At 51.6% G+C, this 5,000-nt stretch overlaps 1 non-coding gene across 1 annotated transcript in view; it reads left to right on the top strand.

Annotated features, from left to right (window-relative positions):
- Positions 1 to 3,710: 3,710 nt before the first annotated feature.
- Positions 3,711 to 5,000, top strand: part of LOC126434063 (small subunit ribosomal RNA) — a 1,909-nt gene continuing 619 nt past the window's right edge. Inside the window, exon 1 of the ribosomal RNA XR_007578950.1 lies at positions 3,711 to 5,000. This exon is cut by the window's right edge and continues 619 nt beyond it. This is a non-coding gene — a ribosomal RNA (small subunit ribosomal RNA).

The raw sequence follows: 5,000 nt of genomic DNA, 5'->3' as shown, positions 1-5,000 counted from the left end.
GTTGTACCTTAACCTAACCTACGTTGTGCCTTAACCTAACCTATGTTGTGCCTTAACCTAACCTATGTTGTGCCTTAACCTAACCTATGTTGTGCCTTAACCTAACCTATGTTGTGCCTTAACCTAACCTATGTTGTGCCTTAACCTAACCTATGTTGTGCCTTAACCTAACCTATGTTGTGCCTTAACCTAACATATGTTGTGCCTTAACCTAACCTATGTTGTGCCTTAACCTAACCTACGTTGTGCCTTAACCTAACCTATGTTGTGCCTTAACCTAACCTATGTTGTGCCCTAACCTAACCTATGTTGTGCCTTAACCTAACCTATGTTGTGCCTTAACCTAACCTATGTTGTGCCTTAACCTAACCTATGTTGTGCCTTAACCTAACCCATGTTGTGCCTTAACCTAACCCATGTTGTGCCTTAACCTAACCCATGTTGTGCCTTAACCTAACCCATGTTGTGCCTTAACCTAACCCATGTTGTGCCTTAACCTAACCCATGTTGTGCCTTAACCTAACCCATGTTGTGCCTTAACCTAACCCATGTTGTGCCTTAACCTAACCCATGTTGTGCCTTAACCTAACCCATATTGTACCTTAACCTAACCCATATTGTACCTTAACCTAACCCATATTGTACCTTAACCTAACCCATATTGTACCTTAACCTAACCCATATTGTACCTTAACCTAACCTAATTTGTGCCTCAACGTAACCTAATTTGTGCCTCAACGTAACCTAATTTGTGCCTCAACGTAACCTAATTTGTGCCTCAACGTAATCCATGTTGTGCCTCAACGTAACCCATGTTGTGCCTCAACGTAACCCATGTTGTGCCTCAACGTAACCCATGTTGTGCCTCAACGTAACCCATGTTGTGCCTCAACGTAACCCATGTTGTGCCTCAACGTAACCCATGTTGTGCCTCAACGTAACCCATGTTGTGCCTCAACGTAACCCATGTTGTGCCTCAACGTAACCCATGTTGTGCCTCAACGTAACCCATGTTGTGCCTCAACGTAACCCATGTTGTGCCTCAACGTAACCCATGTTGTGCCTCAACGTAACCCATGTTGTGCCTCAACGTAACCCATGTTGTGCCTCAACGTAACCCATGTTGTGCCTCAACGTAACCCATGTTGTGCCTCAACGTAACCCATGTTGTGCCTTAACGTAACCCATGTTGTGCCTTAACGTAACCCATGTTGTGCCTCAACGTAACCCATGTTGTGCCTCAACGTAACCCATGTTGTGCCTCAACGTAACCCATGTTGTGCCTCAACGTAACCCATGTTGTGCCTCAACGTAACCCATGTTGTGCCTTAACGTAACCCATGTTGTGCCTTAACGTAACCCATGTTGTGCCTTAACGTAACCCATGTTGTGCCTTAACGTAACCCATGTTGTGCCTTAACGTAACCCATGTTGTGCCTTAACGTAACCCATGTTGTGCCTTAACGTAACCCATGTTGTGCCTTAACGTAACCCATGTTGTGCCTTAACGTAACCCAATTTGTGCTTTAACGTAACCTAATTTGTGCTTTAACGTAACCTAATTTGTGCTTTAACGTAACCTAATTTGTGCTTTAACGTAACCTAATTTGTGCTTTAACGTAACCTAATTTGTGCTTTAACGTAACCTAATTTGTGCTTTAACGTAACCTAATTTGTGCTTTAACGTAACCTAATTTGTGCTTTAACGTAACCTAATTTGTGCTTTAACGTAACCTAATTTGTGCTTTAACGTAACCTAATTTGTGCTTTAACGTAACCTAATTTGTGCTTTAACGTAACCTAATTTGTGCTTTAACGTAACCTAATTTGTGCTTTAACGTAACCCATGTTGTGCCTTAACCTAACCTATATTGCGCCTTAACCTGACGCACGTTGTCGCTGAACCTGCTCTGTAATTGTTATGCAACTCGTTAAATTAGTGTAGTGTTGCCTAACCGCAACCCTCGCAATATAGTTCGCTATTCGCACTGCCCGGTCCCCTGTGTATCGCGTCATGTTAAACACCTTGCAGGTGTTGCTGACTTTCCACATGCTCCTGCTATACACTGTAATGTGGATAGCAGCAGGACGTACATGCCCCCCCCCCCTTCCCCCCTGCCTTCGCAAGCTGGTCGTTGAGAAGTTTGCATGTTCAATGCCCTTCGCATGCCGACGTACTCAGCCTACGTTGTGGTACGGCCTGTCACCTGTCCGCCGATGTACGCAAAACCCACAAACTGTACTGCACATTGGTCCGTATGTACTGAATGATACATCGTGGCACATGTGTGACCGTACGACGACTGCGCCTAGCAACGGCAGACCATACAGTCCAAATATTGTGCACGCAGCTACGTGTCGTCTCCCTATAAGAGCTGGATTGCAGTGTGGTACGCCATTCAGACGTGTGGGAGGAACGGACGCCCTGGATGGCGATCAGCATGAGCAGTCTGTTGATGTAGTGGAGCGTGTATTCGGACGTAGTCGTCTCTTCTCACACACCGTGATAGCATGTTGCACCGCGTTCCACATCTGCGACATCCTGCAGAGGCCGGCTGACAGTCGTTCGCGCAATGGACACCGCATACGTACGGGGGCTACCTTCCACGTGTTCTCGAGGCGTGCACATGTTGTTGCGTCTATGTGGGCAGACGTAGTGTGTTGTGACACCTGACACAGGCATGCAATACTCGTTGCAAATGGCGATGGACGTCTACGTTTGCTGGTGACGTTACGCAAATGAACAACAGGTAACCCGTTGTGGTGCGGTTGTTCTCGCTAGAGGTGAATCAGTGTTGGCGACGATCGGTCGAGCTATTAACCGGTTGTTTCAGGGATACCCACCATGCCCACGAACGTGAAAGGGGACCCACCATGCCCACGAACGTGAAAGGGGATCTGGGTGTGAGGCGATACGCGGCGGTGGCTGGGTGGGACCGTCCCCGGCCGGTGAGGGGGGGCCGCCCGGCGTGCTGGCAGCGCGGTGCGTGGGCGCACGCGCTACAGCCGGCTGGTGGGGGCGGCCAGTGGCAGGCGCGCCGGCCGACGGACGCGGCAGGCGGCGCAGCTGCGCGCCGGCGCCCCCTGCTCGCGGCGCCTTGCGGCCAAAGCAGGTCCTCGCGGGCCCGGTGCGAAGCGCGGTGGCCATCTGCAGTGTGCTGGTCCGATTGAGGACTGTGTGCGCTGAGGATGCGCCGCCGCCCGGCGCTCGGCGCCGCGACGCCGTCTGCTGCTCGGTCGCCCCAGCGGTTCTCGCAGGTGGTTTGTATCGCAGCTGTGCGGACGTGTTGGCGCGTGCGCTGTGCTGGGAGAGTTCGCTTCGGCACCCAAGTGGGGCTTTTGTCCTTCTGTGGCGCTGGCGTTGGAGCTGCCGGTCACCGTAGGTGGCGCGTGTTGTCTCCCGCCGGCAATGCCACGACAGCACGCTCCCGGGCCTCTGTCGGCAGCGGCAAGCTCAGTTGGGAGCACGGGTGGTCGCACCTAAAGCGTCTACTCGCCTAACTCCGGGCGATTGCGCCTCTCTCGAACCCGACCAAGTACTTAGGACGGCGCTGCGCGCCGCCGGGACCTGAGAGGGTTTCGAGGTGTGTTGTGCAGGGGAGCTCAGCCTCCTCCTGTTTGCAGAATAATTGAGCGGACGCTTGCGTGTTCGCGCGGGCCCCCGGGACACACTCCCGGGCGGCCGGCTGCTCAGCTCTAGTTGACGCAGCTCCCTGGTTGATCCTGCCAGTAGTCATATGCTTGTCTCAAAGATTAAGCCATGCATGTCTCAGTACAAGCCGCATTAAGGTGAAACCGCGAATGGCTCATTAAATCAGTTATGGTTCCTTAGATCGTACCCACGTTACTTGGATAACTGTGGTAATTCTAGAGCTAATACATGCAAACAGAGTCCCGACCAGAGATGGAAGGGACGCTTTTATTAGATCAAAACCAATCGGTCGGCTCGTCCGGTCCGTTTGCCTTGGTGACTCTGAATAACTTTGGGCTGATCGCACGGTCCTCGTACCGGCGACGCATCTTTCAAATGTCTGCCTTATCAACTGTCGATGGTAGGTTCTGCGCCTACCATGGTTGTAACGGGTAACGGGGAATCAGGGTTCGATTCCGGAGAGGGAGCCTGAGAAACGGCTACCACATCCAAGGAAGGCAGCAGGCGCGCAAATTACCCACTCCCGGCACGGGGAGGTAGTGACGAAAAATAACGATACGGGACTCATCCGAGGCCCCGTAATCGGAATGAGTACACTTTAAATCCTTTAACGAGTATCTATTGGAGGGCAAGTCTGGTGCCAGCAGCCGCGGTAATTCCAGCTCCAATAGCGTATATTAAAGTTGTTGCGGTTAAAAAGCTCGTAGTTGGATTTGTGTCCCACGCTGTTGGTTCACCGCCCGTCGGTGTTTAACTGGCATGTATCGTGGGACGTCCTGCCGGTGGGGCGAGCCGAAGGCGTGCGACCGCCTCGTGCGTGCTCGTGCGTCCCGAGGCGGACCCCGTTGAAATCCTACCAGGGTGCTCTTTATTGAGTGTCTCGGTGGGCCGGCACGTTTACTTTGAACAAATTAGAGTGCTTAAAGCAGGCAAGCCCGCCTGAATACTGTGTGCATGGAATAATGGAATAGGACCTCGGTTCTATTTTGTTGGTTTTCGGAACCCGAGGTAATGATTAATAGGGACAGGCGGGGGCATTCGTATTGCGACGTTAGAGGTGAAATTCTTGGATCGTCGCAAGACGAACAGAAGCGAAAGCATTTGCCAAGTATGTTTTCATTAATCAAGAACGAAAGTTAGAGGTTCGAAGGCGATCAGATACCGCCCTAGTTCTAACCATAAACGATGCCAGCCAGCGATCCGCCGCAGTTCCTCCGATGACTCGGCGGGCAGCCTCCGGGAAACCAAAGCTTTTGGGTTCCGGGGGAAGTATGGTTGCAAAGCTGAAACTTAAAGGAATTGACGGAAGGGCACCACCAGGAGTGGAGCCTGCGGCTTAATTTGACTC

Source organism: Schistocerca serialis, unplaced genomic scaffold, assembly GCF_023864345.2.
Source record: "Schistocerca serialis cubense isolate TAMUIC-IGC-003099 unplaced genomic scaffold, iqSchSeri2.2 HiC_scaffold_1180, whole genome shotgun sequence".
Taxonomy (NCBI): domain Eukaryota; kingdom Metazoa; phylum Arthropoda; class Insecta; order Orthoptera; family Acrididae; genus Schistocerca; species Schistocerca serialis.
This window is presented reverse-complemented; position numbering and strand designations above follow the sequence as displayed.